At 47.3% G+C, this 22,152-nt stretch overlaps 1 pseudogene; it reads right to left on the bottom strand.

The window, feature by feature from the left end:
- Positions 1-13,259, bottom strand: part of LOC123930008 — a 29,753-nt pseudogene extending 16,494 nt beyond the window's left edge.
- Positions 13,260-22,152: the final 8,893 nt, after the last annotated feature.

Raw genomic sequence — 22,152 nt, 5'->3', positions numbered from 1 at the left:
GAGGGGACCCGGGGGTCTCAGTTGGTCAAGCATCCGACTCTTGATTTTGACTCAGGTCAGAAGCTCAGAATCCTGAGTTCAAGCTCCACATCAGGCTCTGCACTAAGCATGGAGTCTGCTTGAGAGTCTCTCCCTCTCCCTCTATGTCTGCCCCTCCCGGCTCACATTCTCTCTCTCTCTCTCTCTCTCTCTCGCTCAGAAAAAAAAAAAAAAAGGAAAGTACCAAGAGATACTTGCTAGACAAAAGTATACAGGAAGGCATGGGAATGTGTAACACAAAATCGGGGACACTAGTTAACTAGTTAACCCTAGTTAACTTGGAGATGGGATTGTGGAAGGAGGTCAAAGGGATTTCTAGGGTTTGGGTGGTGTTCTTTCTTGATCAGGCAGTAAACACACCTGTACCTTTTGTTTCATGCCTTAAAATGTACACATTTTGGATGTATGCCTCCTTTAGCAATGAAAATATAAAGAGATCAAATATTTTGTGCACAAAAGAGTAAATGAGATATGATGAAGTCAGAAAGCAGGCACAGACAGCACCTCAGAGACATGTAACTGTGAAGAGGCGCAGAGGGCCAGAGTCGGAAGGAGACGCATCATCAGTGGTGTCCCAGAGACGGGGGAGAGGAACGCATGTGTGTCTGCTCGGGGTATAATCACCCAGCAGAGGGGGTGCGGATCGCTGCAGGAGACGGCCTCGAGCGCCCGAGAGGAGTGGCATCTCAGGCAGTGGCTGCTCTTACACGCAGAAGGGCAGGAGACGGTGGTGAGGATGAAGCAGGTTGTAGGCTGGGAGTGAGAACAGGCCGGGGTTTGTATCCGATGGCCCCCATTCTCTCAATGCAAAATGAGAGAGGTCATCAGCCTAGAGGAAGAGGAAGGGCTGGGAGAGATGAAGAAGAGAAGGTGTGAGACCGTTCGCTCTAGAAATGAAACAGCCAGCCTACTAGAAAGCTGGGCTGTGCTGAGAGCTCGCTCACCCTTTGTGACTCAAGCCCAGATTGAAGGGTTCGGTCCAGCTGGGCAGCAGGAATGCAGAGCAGGAAGAATGCTTCCAGACTTGGGGCCTTGCAGCGCTGCCCACAGCACATTCCTCTGTGACCGAGACATTGGCTCATCTGTTGTCAAACATGGCAGCTACTGGCCACAGGTGGCTGGGGAGTACTTGAAATGTGGTGACCCCAAGGAAATGAATCTGCAGTTTTGTTTGTCTGTTTTGTTTTAAAGATTTTATTTAATTGACAGAGATCACATAGTAGGCAGAGAGGCAGGCAGAGAGAGCGGGGAAGCAGGCTCCCCGCTGAGCAGAGAGCCTGATGTGGGGCCAGATCCCAGGACCCTGTCATCATGACCTGAGCCAAAGGCAGTAGCTTACCCCACAGAGACACCTGAATCTGTAGTTGCATCTCACTCTAATCGACTTAAATCCAAGCAGCCACATGCATTCAGCAAAGTTTCGTGACACAAAATCCTACAAATAGCAGTTGTGTTTCTAAAGACTAGCAATGAAAACCCACGAAGGGGATGAAGAACACCAATCCACTTATGATAGTATAAAAAGACCTAGGAATAAACCTTCGGTGGAGGGTTTGTTTGCTGCAAAGGACACTGCTGAAGGAAACTCAAGAAGATGTAAGAGAATGGAAAGACAGCCTGTGCCCGTGGATTGTTTTGCTTTTTGTTTGTTTGTTTTAAAGATTTTCTTTATTTATTTGACAGAGATCACAAGTAGGCAGAGAGGCAGGCAGAAAGAGGGGGGGAAGCAGGCTCCCCACGGAGCAGAGAGCCCGATGCAGAGCTCGATCCCAGGACCCCGGGATCATGACCTGAGCAGAAGCTCAGAGGCTTTAACCCACTGAGCCACACAGGCGCCGCTGTGCTCATGGATTGTTAAGAGGACAACTGCCCAAAGCAATCCCCAGATTCAATGCAAGCTCTAAAATGTCCCAGAGCGGTTTCTGGCAGCAACAGAAAAACTCGCTATGGCTGGTGGCTACCGTATCAGCTCAGCTTATAAAAGCTGTGAGGAAATTTTTTGCGGAGACCTAGAGGGACGGTGGGGGCCAGAAGGAGAGACACGGACATGAAGCTGCAGCGTGACATGTGCCCGGCTGAGCCCAGTCACCTGGGCCCTCTGACTGGGTTCTGGATCCTGCATCCAGGTGAGCACTTTGCACAGTGTCTGGTGCATCGTAGGGACCGAGCAGCCGTGTGGTGAGCGAAGGGTGCAAGGATGAGTACGACGACACAGAATGGAAGAGTAGACTTGGTGGGTGCCCTTGACACGTCGCTTCAAGCAAACTGAGACTAATAATTTCTGAGTCTCAGGAGCAGTTAAGAGCATGTCTAGAACAGGAAAGGCCGCTGGCCCGTGACTTCAGACAAATTATCTAGTACTTAACAGTAGCAGTCCATTGTATTTCTAAAGAACTCCTTCCCAGCACGTTTGCATGGACTGCGGGAGATACTTGCTGTAACAAACTTAGCAGAACCTGGCACATAATACATGCTCAGAACAATATTACTCACTATCAGGAAGATTAAAGTGAGATCAAGGACACGGCAGTGTTTTTTTACAAGCACTAGTGTACCATAACTGAACGCCAGTAAAACCGAAAGTAGGTTTGGACCTGGACTCGGTGTGACTGTAGACATAGCTTTACACACTCAAACTGAGCTCACCTGAACACCATACTCTTTGAGGAGGTCGAGGGTACATGCTGGGGTTTCCACGGCTGAGGTCCACCTCCAGATGCAAACTTCCTGCGAGTGACAGCAGATGGAGGAGAATGAGAAGGTTCCTGAAGGCTGTTGACAAACCCGACACCTCTCGTGGTAGCCATGTAACTGTGGCTCGGGAACATGGCACCGAGAGCTATACCCCAGGAAGAGAACCCTCAACGGGGGGCCATGGGGTCCGGTCCTTCCCTGAGAGCATCACATCACCACGTGGCCCAAGCCGAGCCAGCCCACTGAGGCCGCCTCCACGTGCCCCATACCTGGATTTCAGCATCGGAGATGGTTGCCAGATATTTGGAATCCCGGGTGATGGCTGTGGCCCCGATGCCATTGCCTTCTGGGCAGCTGTCAAATATTGTGTGCACAGGAATGCTGCAAAACAGGACCAGGGAACCCGATTTGAGGTCTGCCTTGCTCCCCGGAGGGACTCGTTTCAAAAGCTATGGAGGAAACAAATGTGCTCCATCCATACAACAGACTGCAATGCAGCCATACAGAGGAAGGAAGCACGGACCCCTGCTGTATCAGGGGTGGACCCTCATACATCACGTGAAGTAGAGAAGCCTGACACAAAGACCACACGTTGTTCGAGCTCATTGCTATGAAGCGTCCAGAATTAGAAAATCCACAGGGACGGACCGGCATGTCAGTGGGGTCAGAGGGAATGGTAGGGATGACTGATGGCTTTGGGGTTTTCTTTTGGGGTTTTGGAACTAGTGGCATCCAGCAGGCTCAGCTGGTGGACCATGTGACTCCTGACCTCGGGTTTGTAGGTTCCAGCCCCACGTTGGGCAGAGAGATGACTTTAAAACAGCAGTTGGAACTAGAATCAAGCCGCGATGGCACAGCATTGTAAACACACTCAATGCCACTGACTCGCAGGCTTCACAGTGGCGAATTTTACCTTATGTGAATTTTATCTCATTTTAATAAATAATAGAACTAACTCAGCATTATGCAAGCATGCTGTTCATTCTCTTCATGAAGTCGACTGTCACCCACTATTGAGCGCTGATTCCGTGTCAGGCACGAAGGACAGGAAAAAAAAAAAAAGATGCCTAGGACAATACCCCAGCTCTCAGGAAAACGAGCGCCCTCCCACCTAAGCTGGATCCCAAGACTCTGAGGTCATGACCTGAGCTGAAGGCAGAGGCTTAACCTGCTCAGTCACTCAGGCGCCCTAGCATATGGTAATTTCTTAGAGCAGCCCAAGGAAACTAAAACAGTGGGTATGATCAGCCTCTTTTTTTGTAGATGGGGAAAATCACTTCACTTCCTTGGGCCTCCAAGCTGCGTTAGTGTTAACCTCCCTCATCTACTCTGGGACATCGCCAAACCAAGTTTCTCAGCCTGAAGAGCCAAGAATTGTAAATGGGGAAATTCACGAAGGTAATATCACTCGACCGGGCCTCAAGGCAACAGGACGACCAGCCTCCCCAGGCCGCTTCACCCTCTCCCGGCATCCCACCGCTGGCTTCTGCATGCCCAGACCGGTATTTCTCATTTGTTGCGGATATGCTACACTGAGTAGGGAAAAGGGAGCTTGCGCCACGCCTACCCTTGAAGGAGTCCCATATGATTATCAGGCACTAGGGCCCTTTGTCGGCCGCGGCAATCCACCGCCTGTCTTCACTGATGCAGAGGCAGGAGATCGCGTTAGTGTGGCCCTGCAGAAATGCAGAGAAAGTGCTCTGAAAGATTCAGGATGGCCAGAGAGGCTGGAGCCCCACAGAGAAAACTAAGCTCCTCTTCCAGGTTCATCGGGCTGAAAGTTCCACTCCGATGGCCTTCCCCTGGCATTTCTTCATAGCCAGTGGTTTTCTGATTTTCTCTCCCTCAAACCCCTAAAGTGTAAGCCACACTCCCCACAAGGACAGTGCTCCCTACAGATGTAGGCATGTGCCCAACTCTGAACCCAGGTGGGGAATAAATGTTGGGGTTCTGCCCCACCTCCAGCCCCCTTGAAGCCCTGCTGGCCTCATCTCCCTTAAACAGTGTCCACTCAGGCCACTGAGCAGATCTGGAGCAAAAGCCTCTTCGCTGGTCTCCCTGCTTTCATTCCCATCCCCCCACAATCCTTTCTCAGTAACTCAGGAACCTTCTGGAAACAAATAAGATGCTAGTGCTCCCTGCCAGGAAATAGTTCATTTCTTCCCTCCTTCCTCTCCCCTTGCTCACTCCATGTCAGTCATACCAGCCTTCTTTCTCGGCCCCATGGGCAGGCCTGCAAACCTGGAGCTCCCTGGGTCTGGACTGCTTCTCCCCAAACTGCCCCTGGTTCATCCTCCTCAGTGAGTCAGATCTCGGCACAAAGGGCATGTTTGCCAGCGCAACCCACTGAAGGGCCATCTCTCACTCCTGATCTCTCTCCTGCAGCAGCCCACATTTCCTTTGGAGTGCTTGTTGTAATTCATAATTGTGTATTTATGAGAGTATAAGCTCCATGGGGGGCGGCGGGGGGGGGAGCTAGATCTGTTTTGTTCATGACTACATGCCCAGAATCTGAAACAAAGAGTTTCTGGTAAATACCTATGGAATAAATGAATGGAGGAACGAATGGGTGGATGGATGGATCGTCAAAGCCACTCCCAGCCACCTGACTCTGCAGGAGGCTGGACAGCTGCCTGGCATGGTCCTTATTTCTCAGCCTGTCTGCCTGCTGCTCCTTCCTCACTCTGCAGATACAAACTACCCCCTCTCCCTCCCATCAGCACTGTGCTCAGTGCTGCACATTCAACTAAGCTCCAAGAAGGGCTGCTTGCTGGGCCTGTGTGTGTTTCTGGACATCTAGAGAGCAAATTCTGCACCTACGTGGCATGGATCCCTGAATATGACTAGGCTTTTGGGAAACCCTCTGTGATGTTTTTGACCTATGCATTGACTTAAGGAAGGTCCTTATTAAAATATATGTCAAATGCCCAAATAAATGCCCATATATTGGGCAGCTCAGTCGGTTAAGCGTCGGCCTTCAGCTAAGGCTTTGATCTCAGGGTCCTGGGATCCAGACCCACGTCAGGCTCCCCGCTGAGCAGGGGAGTCTGCTTCTCCCTACTGCTCTCTCTTGCTTGCTCTCTCCAAATAAATAAATAAATAAAATCTTAAAAAGCAACAACGAGAACTTGCATACCTGAAGGTGCTGCTGAGTATTCTTGAAGACATCGTCGATGACCACAGTGTGAGCACAGACGTACAGAAGGACTCGCTAGTGTTCACCTCGAATGTAGTAAACGGTAAGAGAACTGGTCCATCTGAAAGACCAAGTCATGGTCTGGAAGACAAAGGCAAGACCAGCAAGACACTGAGTGTGCCGAACCCAGAACTGTGAAGCCAGGCACCCCTGGTGCAGTCTCTGGAGGGGAAGGATTTCACATCATCAGCCCAAAGTGAGGGAAATCACTTCAAGAACATCCTCAAGCACATGCTAGGGCCTGGAGGGCTCTCGAATCCATGATGCTGAGTGAAAGGGGCCACACACAGTGCAGGGTCAGTCCAATCCATAGAGATGGAAAGGAGCCCAGTGGCTGCTGGGGGCCTGGGGAAGGTGGTCGGGGAGTGACGGCGAGAGGATATGGATTTCTTCTGTGGGGGATGAAAATGTTCTGGAATCAGACAGTGGTGACAGCCGCACAACCTTGTGAACATGCTAAAAAGCAATGGATGGTGCGCTTTAAAGGGGTCACTTTTATGAGGATGTGGAGAAATTGGAACCACTGGCACTCTTGGTGGGAATGTGAAATCGTGCAGCTGCTGTGGAAAACCCCAGGGAGAGCTCTCCAAACACTGAAAGCAGAATTAGCGTATCATGCAGCAATGACACTTCTGGGTACCTAGCTCAAAGAACTGGAAGCAGGGTCTCAAAGAGACAGTCACACGCCCATGTTTAGAGCAGCATACTTCACAGAAACCAGAAGGTAAAAGGACGCCAAGTGTCCCATGACGGATGAAGGGATGAACAACATGTGAGTGCTGTTCAGGCTTCCACAGGAAGGCAACCAACGCTCTACAACGTGGATGGACCTTGGGGACATCATGTAAGCGAAATCCACCAGTCACAAAATGACAAATACGGTAGGATTCCACGGACATGGTCCCAAGAGGAGTCAGATCCATAGAGACAGAAAGTGGAATGGTGGTTGCCAGGGGCAGGGCTGGGGAACGGGGAGTTGTTCAATGGGTAGGGAGTTTCCATCTCACGAGATGAGTTCCAGGTGTTGGTTGCACCACAGTGTGACTGTACCTACTACGACGCTGTACACTTCAAAATGGTGAAGATGGTAAATTTTAGGGATGCCTGGTGGCACAGTTGGATCAGCAACTGACTCTTGGCTTTGGCTCAGGTCGTGATCTCAGGGTTGTGGCATCCAGCCCGACATTGGCCTCCAGGAATAGTCTGCTTAAGACTCTCCTCTGCCCTTCCCTACCCTCCCTTTCAAATAAATAAATAAAGATTTAAAAGAAATATGAGGGGCACCTGGGTGGCTCAGTCATTGAGTGTCTGCCTTCAGCTCAGGTCATGATCCCAGGATCCTGGGATCGAGCCCCTGCCAGGCTCCCTGCTCCTCAGGAAGCCTGCTTCTCCCTCTCCTACTCCCCTTGCTTGTGTTCCTTCTCTCGCTGAGTCTTTCTCTGTCAAATAAATAAATAAAGTCTTTTTTTTTAAAGATGGTAAATTTTACTTTATGTGTATTTTACCACAATTTTAAATTTTAAGAAGGTAAATTTAATGGTATGTGAATTATACCTTGCTTAAAAAAGAAAAGAAAGTCAACAGTAAACAGAAAGAACGTCCTATCCTCCTAATCCCCAGAACCTAGACTGCTCAGTACCTGACACACAGTGAGCACTTAATATTGTGAAATTCAATTTACTTTATGAAAATATATGGAAGGGGGAAGTTACAGTATAGTTACTAAGGAACTTCATAAGAAAGATAATTATTCAGCTGGGAATATTTGTATTTGTTCTTCATATACCAATTCCTCTGGAAGAATGAAGCACAAAGGGACAAAATTACCTAAGCATGATTAAAAATTCCATATTCAGGGGCACCTGGGTGGCTCAGTGGGTTAAAGCCTCTGCCTTGGTTCAAGTCATGATCTCAGGGTCCTGGGATCGAGCCCCACATCGGGATCTCTGCTCAGCCTGCTTCCCTTCCTCTCTGTCTGCCTCTCTGCCTATTGGTGATCTCCATCTGTCAAATAAATAAATAAAATCTTTTTAAAAATCCATATTCCCTGGAATAAATCCAAGATAAAAATTTTCTGAAATGAAAAATTAGAGGTATTATAAATCTATTACTTTTAATTCAACAGTAGCTTACTTCTGCATATTTTTTGTGTGCAAAGTCTTTTATAAAAAATCATGGATGTGATGAAAACACTTTATAAAAACTGTGGATACATACAAAAAGAGTACTACTCAGAAATAGAAAGTAATGAACTAGCAAGCCAGGAAGAGACATGGAGAAATCTTAAATGCATTTTGCTAAGTGAAAGGAGCCAACCTAAGGAGACTTCACAGTGGGGACACCTGTGTGGCTCAGTTGGTTAAGTGTCTCCCTTTGGCTCAGGTCATGATCCCAGAGTCCTAGGATTGAGCCTTGCATTGGGCCCCCTGCTCAGCCAGGATTCTGCTTCTCTTTCCCTCTCTCTCTCTACCCCTCCCCCAACAGGTGTTTTTTTTCTCTCTCTCTCTCTCTCTGACAAATAAATAAATAAATCTTAAAAAAAAGGACTTCACATTGTATGATTCCAACTACATGATATTCTGGAAAAGCAAATCTATGAAGACAGGGGGGGAAAGTGGTGGCTGGGGAGCGAGGGGGTGAAGGCAGGGATGGAGAGTGGGGCACGAGGGATTTGAAGGCAGTGACACAAGTCTGTAGGACACTGCAATGGTGGATATACCTCATCATACCTTAGTCAAAGCCCAGAGAATGTCACACCACCAGGCGTGAACCCTCAAGTAAAATATGGATGTTAGTTAACAACAGTCAACATGGGCTCATCACATCTAACAAATGTCCCCCACTAATGAAGATGTTAACAAAAGGGGAACCTGGTGGGGCGCACAAGGGAGTATATGGGAACTCTGTACTTTTCATTTCGTTGGCTATCAATCTAAACTGCTCCAATAAATAGTCCTTAGGGGCGTGTGGCTGGCTCAGTCAGTAAAGCCTATGCCTCTTGATCTGGGAGTGCTCCAGCCCCATGTTGGGTGTAGAGATTACTTAAAATAAAAACATTCCATTTAAAAAATTAACCGAGGGGGCGCCTGGGTGGCTCAGCGGGTTAAAGCCTCTGCCTTCAGCTCAGGTCATGATCCCAGGGTCCTGGGATCGAGCCCCGCATCAGGCTCTCTGCTTAGCGCAGAACCTGCTTCCTCCTCTCTCTCTCTCTGCCTGCCTCTCTGCCTACTTGTAATCTCTGTCAAATCAATAAAAAAATATCTTAAAAAAAAATTAACCGAGGCCAATTAATCGAATGTGGTAGCATCTAAAGTGATGGCTAAGTGATCAGAGACTTTTAGCAACTGACTCACTCAGGATTGACAGGACCTCCTTGCTCCAGCAGCGCTCACACTCATTGAAAGCACACGGTATCCGCTGACGCTGGGCCCTAGTGTTACCGTTCGTGGTGAACGGTTATGGAGCTAGCCGGCTCTTACAGCAACCTTCCAAACGCGAACACAAAACGCTATGGTCCAAAGCAGATTTCACTGCGTTCGACAATCATCAAAGATTCCTTCTCATAAATGCGTGACACCTTGTTTTCTTGGTGGAAGTCGGTATCCAGGGTTATGCCTACTTACCAGGAGCACTCTGAATTATTCCAGGACTCTGGGGTAAGGCAGGGACCCAAAGGAAAAGGAGGAGGCTGCAGGCAGAGAGAGAGGCAGGAACACACTTGTTGAAGCCCCTTTGGTGAGAACAAATCAGAAGTAACAAAAAGCGCCATCCATAACAGGGCACCGGTTGAATTTAAAATGAGGAAGTGGTTCTACACGCCCTGATACAGAAAACCCTCTGAGACATACTAAGTGGTCATGCAGAAGATCTGACCGGTAAAGAAAACAAAACCTAGCATGTGTGGTGTATGGGTGCACACACACAGACGTGTCCACAGATGCCCAGGAAAAGGTCTGGAAAGATAAACAGTTATACCAAAATGAAACGGTAGTCACTTCCAGGAAATGGATTTGGCATGGTCTGTGCGAGAAGAGGAATCTGCCTGAAAGTTTTTTTTTTTTGTTTTAACTTATTTATTTATAGAGGGGGGAGGGCCCAAAGGAGAGAGGCAGAGAGAATCCCAAGCAGGCTTCATGCCCAGTGCAGAGCCCCATGAGGGGCTCAAGCTCACAACCCTGAGATCACAATCACAACCCCAGCTGAAATCAAGACTCAGACACTTAACCCACTGAGCCACCCAGGTGCCCCTGCTTTCTTTTTTTTTTAAAGAGCACCTATTATTTTTTTCCATTTTATTTTTTCAGCGTAACAGTATTCATTCTTTTTGCACAACACCCAGCGCTCCATGCAAAACGTGCCCTCCCCATTACCCACCACCTGTTCCCCCAACCTCCCATCCCTGACCCTTCAAAACCCTCAGGTTGCTTTTCAGAGTCCATAGTCTCTTATGGTTCGCCTACCCTTCCAAATTTTTTTTTTTAATAAACATATAATGTATTTTTATCCCCAGGGGTACAGGTCTGTGAATCGCCAGGTTTACACACTTCACAGCACTCACGATAGCACTTACCCTCCCCAATGTCCATAGCCCCCTCCCCCTCTCCCAATCCCACCTCCCCACAGCAACCCCCAGTTTGTTTTGTGAGATTAAGAGTCATTTATGGTTTGTCTCCCTCCAAATCCCATCTTGTTTCATTTATTCTTCTCCTATCCCCCTAACCCCCCATGTTGCTTCTCCATGTCCTCATATCAGGGAGATCATATGATAGTTGTCTTTCTCCGATTGACTTATTTCACTAAGCATGATACGCTCTAGTTCCATCCACGTCGTCGCAAATGGCATGATTTCATTTCTTTTGCTGGCTGCATAGTATTCCATTGTGTATATATACCACATCTTCTTTATCCATTCATCTGTTGATGGACATCTAGGTTCTTTCCATAGTTTGGCTATTGTAGACATTGCTGCTATAAACATTCGGGTACACGTGCCCCTTCAGATCACTATGTTTGTATCTTTAGGGTAAATACCCAGTAGTGCAATTGCTGGGTCATAGGGTAGTTCTATTTTCAACATTTTGAGGAACCTCCATGCTGTTTTCCAGAGTGGTTGCACCAGCTTGCATTCCCACCAACAGTGGAGGAGGGTTCCCCTTTCTCCATATCCTCGCCAGCATCTGTCATTTCCTGACTTGTTCATTTTAGCCATTCTGACTGGTGTGAGGTGCCATCTCATTGTGGTTTTGATTTGTATTTCCCTGATGCCGAGTGATAGTTTGACTTCTTCTTTACCAATTTGGATGCCTTTAATTTCTTTTTGTTGTCTGATTGCTGAGGCTAGGACTTCTAGTACTATGTTGAATAGCAGTGGTGATAATGGACATCCCTGCCGTGTTCCTGACCTTAACGGAAAAGCTTTCAGTTTTTCTCCATTGAGAATGATATTTGTGGTGGGTTTTTCATAGATGGCTTTGATAATATTGAGGTATGTGCCCTCTATCCCCACACTTTGAAGAGTTTTGATCAGAAAGGGATGCTGTACTTTGTCAAATGCTTTTTCAGCATCTATGGAGAGTATCATATGGTTCTTGTTCTTTCTTTTATTAATGTGTTCTATCACATTGATTGATTTGCGGATGTTGAACCAACCCTGCAGCCCCGGAATAAATCCCACTTGATCATGGTGAATAATCCTTTTAATGTACTGTTGAATCCTATTGGCTAGTATTTTGGCGAGAATTTTTGCGTCTGTGTTCATCAAGGATATTGGTCTGTAGTTCTAAAGAGCACCTATTATTTTTAACAGGAAGAAAAAAAGGGGGGGGGCCTGGGTGGCTCAGTGGGTTAAGCCTCTGCCTTTGACTCACGTCATGATGTCAGGGTCCTAGGATTGAGCCCCACATCGGGCTCTCCACTCAGCAGGGAGCCTGCTTCCCCCTCTCTCCCTGCCTGCCTCTTTGCTTACTGGTGATCTCTCTCTCTGTGTCAAATAAATAAAATTTTTAAAAATAAAAGAGAGAGAAAACCAATACAGGAACGGGAAGAGAAAGGAACAGAAAGGAGGTGTCGTAAAGGTGCTAAACAAATTTGCGGAGGGAGGTGGTCTAGAAGAGTTGAGTTCTACAGTGAGCCCAAGGCTAACAGGGGCCCAAACCCCTGGCACGCAGGACACTTGCTCTCATTAGCGATATCCCCGGGTGTCATGCTAACTGGCTAAACAAGCCAAAAGTCTTCACAGGCTCTAAAACTTGATCTATCTTTCATCCTGGGCAAGCCCAAGTTTTGACCTTGAAATCCACTGCTCAAGGTAAACCCCATTTACAGAAACGAGGCTGGCAGTTGTCTGCATCTCCCACTAGGAGTTTCCCATCATCCTCCTCATCACTACCATCCTTGCCACCACCACCGTCATCGTCTAGATGTGAACACCCGTCCAGTGCTCGCTATGTGTCAGGAACTACATTAAACACTTTACGTGCATCCGATCACTTACAAATCTTCCAAAGGCAGAGTCTACAGGAAAAAAGGGAGGTGAATCCTAGGAAGCAATTTTCAGTGCCAGGTGGAGGAGGAAGGGAAAAACTCTCCTCCTCTTCCTTCTCTTGGTAAATGGTAATATTTGTGTGGCAAAGGCAGATGCCAGTCGAGCCCCTGGTGCCTTTCTCAGTGCCTTTCCCTTTTTCATACCTTTTGCTTTCTGGTCCATCTCTGAATGCACAGTTTGAGGAGCCCATAAGAGTTTTAGGAACTTGTGAAGAGGTATCAAGCCATCTAAGGCAGAAGAGGTGAGGAGAGGAGGGAAAGGGGAAAGGCATGGAGGAGCGGAGGAGGAAGTGAGAAAGAAGGGGAATGGGGAGGAGAGGGAGAGATTGACCTTGAGTCTCCCACAAGAAAGGGCACCCTAGGTAACAGACAAAGCACGTCCGGAATTTCCTGCCTGGGAAGCAACCCTGTCGGACCCAGATGTCAGGCCCAGACGCAGCACTCCTCTGACCCATGTCCCGCCAGAGCACTGAACTTCAAAACATACAAGTCTATTATTAGTTCAAAAGGATATTTCTGGTGGTATTTTTTTCTTCCATATGCATAAAATCCCCTTATTTCACAATGCTTTTAAAGCACTAGAGGACATGAAAAACCATGTTACACTCCCTTACCAAAGGATACACGTTGGCGCGGTCATCCTTTCAAACAACATGTCCTCGCTGGTAGACACCAGTGATTTCTTGGGGATCTCTTCTATGGACTGGAATTCTTCCTCTCGTTGCTCACTTAAGTCTGATCATCTTTTTACCTCTCTTCTTTCCCGTCCCAGTTCATCCTGGGGCATCTGGTCGATTTTCTCCCCAAGCTTGCTTGAGGGCTGTGTTTCAGGGAAACTAATCTCTGCTTCCTCAGAACCGCTTTGATCCAAATCAAGAAATTTTCCTTTTGAGCTCAAGTCTCTTAAAAGCTCATTTGTTTCCAAATGTTCTGATTCTAACGCATCCTTTGACTCGCCAAGGGTTCTCTTAAAAAAGAAATAAAAGAAGATTGTGATTCCAAAGACAGTACAGAGCTGCTTCATTCCCTCCTTTACTTTTCTTTCTGTTCCTACTCAGCCAGCCTTAGTGCTCGCCTCACACTGGAACTCTGATCTGTTTCAAAAAGGTACCTGGGGGGTGCCTGGGGGGCTCAGTTGGTTAAGTGTTTGCCTTTGGCTCAGGTCATGATCCTGGGGTCTAGGATGGAGCCCCACATTGGGCTGCCTCCTCAGTGGGGCGTCTGCTTCTCCCTTTCCTGCTCTCCCCCTGCTTGTGCTCTCTCTCACTCTCTCTGTCAAATAAAAAAGTAAAATCTTAAAAATAGTAATAATTTAAAAAAATTAAAAGGAGCGTGGGACACTTCGTACTTAAATAACATGAATCATGCATGTGCCAAGTTTATTCTTGGCCTCCGAGCAGAACCACACAGCAAAACCCTTCTTCTAAGTGGCACTGGTCATCTCCAAGGATGGGCGAGTCACAGTCACTTCTCCTTGGACCACAACTGAGTTCTCCTTCAGGGGGAGAGCCTACATTACTATGATCATGCTGACTCTGTTCTAAGACAAGTGCATTCCAACTAACCCCTAGGAACTCTTTCTGTCAGCTCCTCTGCACACCTCCCCCAGGAGGCCTTCCCTGACCATCCTCCTAGCTGGGCTAAGTGTCCTTGATTTTTGTTTTGTAAATATCTCCCATGCATCACTCAATCACTGCACTTAGGATATTGTTTTATGGTGTTCACGTATCAGTCTACCTCCCTACACACCCTAGAGCTCCTTAAGAAATGGACTGTATCTTATTTGTATTATCCCCATAGCATGGCAAATGGTGAGCATTCCATGATTCTGAATGAATGAAAGAACAAATGAATGAATGAATGAATAGATGAATGACTTAAAATTACTACTTACTAGGGATGTTCCTGACATGACTGACTGGGAATCAGTCAGGGTAAGTATCTCCCCTGCACCTGACATTCTTCTTTGCGGAGTTTCCTTTAGAGAAATATTGACCATAACCATTAGCAGTTCACTCTGTTTCCCATTTTAATTTCCTAGTGCATGAACCTATCAATGAACAGTGCAATACCTGCTCTGGTTCCTTTCCACAGGAATAAAAAGAATTTCATACTTCTGGGAACGCCTGTACCAAATCGGAAGCATAGTGATGCCAGGGCCTCTCACCTTTCCAGGAATAATTTAGAGCCCTCTAACTCACTTTGTATATATCCATATTCCCACAGACAAGCAAAATGATAACCCAGGCATTAACAACAATTCTCATAATGTAAATAAGGACAGAAGCAGCGGTTTAGTGGTTAAACGCGTGGGCTTTGTAGTCGGTCTCTCCTAGCACCCAATCCTGGTTCCACCACTCACTTGCTCTGAGAACTTGGACAAGTCGCTGTACCCTCAGAGTGCATATTTCCACACAGGCAGGATAAAAGCAAGAACACTAAATTCTGGGGTTGAGTTGACCTATGTAAAATGTTCAGTGCAGCTGCCGCAGAGGGCTTGAGAAAGGCAGCGATCGTTTACAAAGTTTAACAGCCTTCTAACATAGTCTCTCATTCATTTTTTTTCAGCAACCTGAGGTTTGAGGCTCTGGGAGTTGAAATGACATAATGGGCTCACACCACTGGAAAGAGGCAGACCTCTCCAATGCTGGGTTCCTCCAGGTGGAAAAAGCATTGCTAAGATTTCAAGCCCAGGGCCTTGATTGTAGGGTCTGCTCTGACTGCAAACTTTGCCAGTGCATTTCGAACAGGGGCCCAAGGGAGGGGAGGAAAGTGTGGGGGGTCTGTGCGGGAGGGGAGGGAGACACAAAGGCGGAGGTGCTGCTCCTTCCTCCAGCTTAGGTCTCTCTGTGGCCGCCCTGGGCCCCTTCCCGGGTGGGGCGAGCGCCCCCAAACCCCGCGGGGCACCAGGCCCTCCCACACCAGGACCCCCAACCCTGACTCACAGAGTGCGCCCTCCAATGGCCTCAAAGGCCCTGCCCTCCCATAGCCTGGACTCCTCTGGCAACCAAGGTTTTCTCCTCCAGAGCTCCCTACCTGCGGTTGTCACCCCCAAGCCCCGCCCCAAGATAACTGCCACCAGGGCAGCAGCCTTAAACTGGACGGCCCGAGAGTGGTCACGTGTCCAAGGCTATGCCTCGATCCAGCCGGCACGCCCCCTGGCGGTCAGCAGGGGAGAGGCGCCGCCTGGGCCCTCCTACTGAAATTAGCCTTCCTTGTCCCAACCACTGTCTTCAGCTGCTCCCCCAACTTTTTCCAGAGGTGGCAAGGTCTGAGAAGCTGCATTGGTGGCTACCTGCAATTCTGACTTTCTGAAGACTAGGTATGAGCTCTTTGGTAAAATCCTCTTTGTCAAAAGCAAACTAAATATCCTGGCCTCCTGGACACAGCACAGATCAACCCTCCCCACTATCTCATGGGTATTACATGTTGTGTACAGTATTTCAGCTAGCTGGGAGGACACAGTATGTAGGCTACCATTATCTTGCTGCTCCTATCACAACAGGTGTCTTTGTTTCCAGAGGTTATTTCTCATACCTGAAGTCATCTCTACACCCAGGGTGGGACTCAAACTCACAACCCTGAGACCAAGCATCACACACGCCACCAACTGAACCATCCGGGCAGCTCATCTTTTTAGAGGTTATTTCTAAAATTTGGCCTCAAAATTTTTTAAAGATTTTATTTACTTATTTGTCAGAGAGAGATGGAGAGCACGAGCAGGGGGGAGGGGTTGCAGCAGAGGGAGAAGCAGACTCCCCTTTGAGCAGGGAAGCCTATGCGGGCCTCCATTTCAGGACCCCCGCATCATGACCTGAGGAAAGGCAGATGCTTAACACACATAGACATTCAGGGGTCCCAAAAATTCTGCCTTGAATTGTAAACCTGGCAATTATCAATTTATTTATTTATTATTAATTTTATTTATTATTCTTGTTAATTTTAATTTTATTTTATTAATTTTTTCATTTATTAATTTTTTATAATTTATTTTATTATTTATTATTATTAATTAGTATTTATTTTATTTTCTTATTTATTTACTATTTAAGGACAAGTTTAGGGAGTCTGTGACACTCACCCAGGCCCGCCGTGAGCCTGCTGTCTGGGACTGTAAATAGGAACATTTGCTGATAGAACTGTAGGCCAAGGTGGAAATGGCCCTCTGGACATGTATCTGGGGACCTAAAGAATCAGAAATGAAGAACAGTCACTGACTAACTAAACCTACATTCCCAGAGCTAAAAGCAGGTCCCTCTGAAAATAGAGAATTCCAAAAATAAAGTGAAAACGAACAATAAGAAAGTCAAATGACTCAAACATCAATATCAAAAAGCAAAGGCATGACATGACTGAAACAAAGCAGAAGGCACTCGAAAGTAGCCACTCTAAGATGGAAGGACTGATGTGATCAAAATAATTCGGAGAGAAAATAGGGTTTAAATACTGAATAAAAATAGGTCTCAATGATTGGGAAGACCCACATCCATTTTAAAAACTGCAGCCCCCCCCTTCCCAGCTGTCCAACCAGAACCTGGAAGGCACACACAGGTGCTGCAATGATGGGGGAGGCACAGAGACGGATGGAGGAGGCCCCCTGGTTGGGTGTCTGGCACCCAGGCGGCCCCATAGATTCTAGAAGGGGACCTTGGCCCTGACATCCCCAGGGCACAGAGCCACAGGGCACCAGGGCCCTCGCTGGTCTCAGCTCACTGTGCTTCCTGGAGCTGAGAGTGTCTACGAATGTTCCCCAGGAAAGACTTCACCTAGGCATTTGGTTGGGCAGACTTCAAGGGACTGGTCCCCTGGACAGTGATGTGATGTGCAGGAAAGGGGAGCCTCTAGGCTTCAGGATGAACAAGCTCGTTGTACCCCTAAGCCCCAAGAGCAGCAGTGGCCCAGATGACACAGTGTGGGAAACGGTCAACCTGCGCCTGCCTCCCTCCCTCCCCCCCACACAAAGACCCATCATGAGACCAACACAGTCAAAGTGCACAGTTCTTGCAGCTCCCCTTTCCTTCTGTGAATCCTTTCCTTTCTAATACCCCAGCCAAATCTGAAGGTGCTTAAAATAAAAGGTATTATGCTATGGTAATGAAAACATGTCATTTCTCTCTAGTGCCTTCCAACATGAAAGCTTGCCAAAACATGAGCTTTTATTTATTTACTTTTTTGAATGATTTATTTATTTATCTGTTTATTTATCTAATTTTTTATCTATTTATTTATTTGGAGAGGGAGCCTCTGTGCAAGAGAGGAGGGGCACGGAAGAGGGAGAGATGCAGACTTCCTGGTGAGCAGAGAGCCCAAACTGGGGCTCCATCCCAGGACCCTGAGTTCATGACAGGCAGTCAAGGCAGATGCTAGTGGACCTGGCCACCCAGGCTCCCTGAAACAGGAGCCGGTAACACGCGACCAAACCAGTTACGATTATATTATTGAACAGTGGACTTGGAGAACAAATAGAAGGAATATAAGTCATTTGAATGCTGCTTCTTTAACTATTTCCAGGGAAATAGGGCATGAACACCGGCCTCAGGTGTCCCTTTCGTTCAACTCCAGAAGCTACTGGAGCACACACCTCAGGTTGAGAAACGGTGCCATCATGTGACCCCATGTCCCCTGCATCAGGCAGGGAGCCTCCAGTGTCCCCTCGATACCAGCACCACCCCGTATGCACAGGGAAGCAGGGTGGGTCCTGGGGAGCTGTCTGTTTGCATGAGCACTGCCCTGCCTGTGTCTTCACACTTTTCCCAACAGCTCTGAGTTGGGGCAGTCAGAGCTATCCCCAAAGTCTCTTTATGTAAAGATTTTACTTAGTATTTGAGAGAGAGAGATCTTGAGTGCAAGAGCAGAGGGAGTGGGAGAAACAGACTCCCGCAGTGCAGGGGGCCAGATGAGGGGCTTGATCCCAGGACCCTGGCTGGGATCAGGACCCAAGCCAAAGGCAGAGGCTTTACCCCACTGAGCCACCCAGGCGCCCCTGTGAATAGGTTTATTACCAGTGCCTTGAACGCCCTGGCGTCCGCAGCAGCATCTTCCTCCTCCTCCTCCGGGTTTTCAGAGTCAGTGTGCTTGGACTCCTCCACCAAGTTGACCCCCTTACTGGGGGTGCCGCCCCCAGCGGCGGTGCCGGCGTCCCCCCAGGTCCCACCCTCATGGCCAAAGTCCCCGCGTCTTTGCCCCCGTTCTCCTGCTGCAGGCACATGAGGTGCAGCAGCGGGAACTCCAGCAGGTTCGCAGGCTGGTGCCTCGCCACCTGCCACCTGCACCGCGCAAAGCCCTGCAGCAGCTCAGTCAGTCCCCGGGGTCTCCATGCCTCCTGTCTGCCCCCAGGCTGCCCTCGCTGCCTGCTTGGACGGGCCTGCGGCCCTGTGGCCGCCAACCAAGCGCGCTAGGCCAGCGCTGGAGGCGCTCCTCGCTCCTAGCCGGGCGCGGCCGGCTGGCAATTGTCCTGGCTCACGGCGCTCCTTGGCTCCCTTTGGTGGCGGTGGTGGCCGCTGAGCCAGCGCGGCCCTGGGGCAGCTTCCTCCAGCCCCCGCCCCCTTCTCTCCCCACCCCTCCCACTCTCAACCATTGTTCATTTTTGTTAATGATTTTTGTTTGTTTGTTTGTTTGTTTGAGAGAAAGAGCACACGTGAGTGGGGGAGGGGGGGAAGGGCGGGGCAAAGAGAGCACAGAGCTTGCCTCAGGGCTCAATTGCAAGACCCTGAGATCAGGACCTGAGCCAGAGCCAAGAGTTGGGCACTTCACTGAGGGTGCCGCCCAGGTGCACCTACCCTGTTTTGTTTTGTTTTGTTTTTTAATTTCTGGAGAGGGGCGCCTGCGTGGCTCAGTTGGTTGAGCAACTGCCTTCAGCTCAGGTCATGATCCCCGACTTCCAGGATCTCATCCTGCATCTGGCTCCAAGCTCCTTGGGGAGTCCACTTCTCCCTCTGACCTTCCCCTCTCTCATGCTCTCTCTCACTCATTCTCTCTCAAATAAATAAAATCTTTTTAAAAAATTTCTTGAGACTTGTTTTTTGGGCTTGAATGTGGTTGATCTCAATGACTATTTCCTGCGTCCTTGGGTATTCTGCATTTGTTGGGCGTTGTGTTCGAGTGCCAAACAGGTCAAGTAGCTTGAATGGATTTTTACATACATACATATATATATCTCCACTTTTTTTTTAAACTTCTGTTACTTGTAAATTAAGGTTTTTATTTTTCTCTTTATGCTATCCTGTCTCAGAAGTGCTGCTTTTTGCTGCCTGGTAGTGTCTTTAACATTACCTCCCATGGAGAGATAATATCCAAACTAATAAAAGTAGAAGTGACTCTAAATACTAAGAACTGTATTGGAGTAAGAACAGAATAACTATCCATCAAAAAGTAGACTTATGTGATCTCTTTGAAAATCCCAATGCATTTTTTTTACAGAAATAAAAACGGCTATCGTAAAATTCATATGGAATCACAAGAGAACAAGGATAGCCAAGACAATCTTGAAAAAGAATGAAGTTGGAGTTCTCACAGTTCCTGGTTTCGAAACTTATCATAAAACAACAATACTAAAAGCAACGGAGTACTCGAATAAAGACAGACCTATAGGGCGCCTGGGTGGCTCAGTAGACTAGGCTGCTGCCTTCGGCTCAGGTCATGATCTCAGGGTCCTGGGATCGAGTCCCACATCAGGCTTTCTGCTCAGCAGGGAGCCTGCTTCCTTTTCTCTCTCTCTGCCTGCCTCTCTGCCTGCTTGTGATCTCTCTGTCCAATAAATAAATAAAATCTTTAAAAAAAAAAAAGACAGACCTATAGGTCAATGGAAAGAACAGGGAATCCAGTAATAAGCTCTCATCTAAATGGTCCAATGATCTTTGGCAAAGGTGCCAAGATCATTCAATGGGGAAAGGAGAGCCTTTTTAACAAATGCTTTTAGGGAAATTACAAATTCACAAGCAACACAATGAAGTGTACACTTACTTTACACCATATACAAAACTTAACTCAAAATGAGTCAAAAACTTAAATGTAAGAGCTACAACTATACAACTTTTAGAAGAAAACAGGGGAAAGTCTTTATGATATAGGACGTGGAAATGAATTCCTTGATATGACAGGAAAAGCTCAGGCAGCAAAAACACAGAAAAAGTGAATACATCAAAATTGAAAACTTTTGTGCATAAAGGACATAATCAATAGAGTGAAAGGCAGCCTACAGAATGATAGAAAATATTTGCATATCATATATTTGATAAAGGTTTAATATCCAGAATACATAAAAACTCCTTCGATTCAACAGCAAAACAATCCAATTAAAACAATGATCACGGAAGCCTGGGTTGCTCAGTGGGTTAAGGGTCTGCCTTCAGCTCAGGTCATGATCCCAGAGTCCTGAGATCAAGTCCCATATCAGGCTCCTTGCTCAGCAGGGAGTCTGCTTCTCCCTCTGCCTGTTGCTCCTCCTGGTTGTGCTCATTTTCTCACAAATAAATAAATAAAATCTCTAAAAAATAAATAAGTAAAATAAAACCAAAAAATGGGCAAAGGACTCGAATAGACATTTTTGCAGTAAGATGCAGAAATATCCTATAAGTTCATGAAAAGTTGTTCAACATTAGGAAAATGCAAGTCAAAAGCAAAATGAGATAGCACCTCACACCCACTGTGATAGCTACTATCAAAAAAAGAAATAACAAGTGTTGTGAAGGATGTGGAGAAAAGAGAATCCTTATGCACTACTGTTATATTAAAAAAGGTGTAGTTACTGTGAAAACCAGTGTGGAGTTTCCTCAAAAAATAAAAACAAAATTTCCACAGGATCTAGGAATTTCACTTTTGGTTTTATACCTATCACAAACAGAATTATGTCCCTCCAAATTCCTAAATCCTAGTAGCTCAGAAAGTGATTGTATATGGATACAGTCTTTAAAGAGATAATTAAATTTCTTTTAAAGATTTATTTATTGGGGCACCTGGGTGGCTCAGTGGGTTAAAGCCTCTGCCTTCAGCTCGGGTCATGATCCCAGGGTCCTGGGATCGAGCTGCACATCGGGCTCTCTGCTCAGCGGGGAGCCTGCTTCCTCCTCTATCTCTGCCTGCCTCTCTGCCTACTTGTGATCTCTGTCTGTCAAATAGATAAATAAAATCTTTAAAAAAAAAGATTTATTTATTTGACAGATAGAGATTATAAGTAGGCAGAGAGGCAGGCAGAGAGAGAGAGGAGGAGGAAGGGGGCTCCCTGCTAAGCAGAGAGCCCGATGTGGGGCTCGATCCCAGGACCCTGGGATCATGACCTGAGCTGAAGGCAGCGGCTTTAACCCGCTGAGCCACCCAGGCGCCCCATAAAGAGATAATTAAATTTAAATGAGTTTGGCCCTAACATAGTATGACTGGTGTTTTAATAAGAAAAGGAAGTTAGGATATAGATTTACCTAGTAGACAGACAATACAAGGAGAAAATGGCCATTGATAGGATAAGAAGAAGAGCCTGAGGAGAAATCAAACCTATGATCTAAATTATTATGATCCCGGGGCGCCTGGGTGGCTCAGTGGGTTAAAGCCTCTGCCTTTGGCTCAGGTCATGATCCCGGGGTCCTGGGATGGAGCCCCGCGTCAGGCTCTCTGCTCCGCGGGGAGCCTGCTTCCTCCTCTCTCTCTGCCTGCCTCTCTGCCTAGTGGTGATTTCTTTCTGTCAAATA

The sequence above is a fragment of the Meles meles genome, chromosome 18, assembly GCF_922984935.1.
Source record: "Meles meles chromosome 18, mMelMel3.1 paternal haplotype, whole genome shotgun sequence".
Lineage (NCBI taxonomy): Eukaryota > Metazoa > Chordata > Mammalia > Carnivora > Mustelidae > Meles > Meles meles.
Note: the sequence above shows the minus strand (reverse complement) of the source record. Positions and strands in the feature narration are given on the sequence as shown.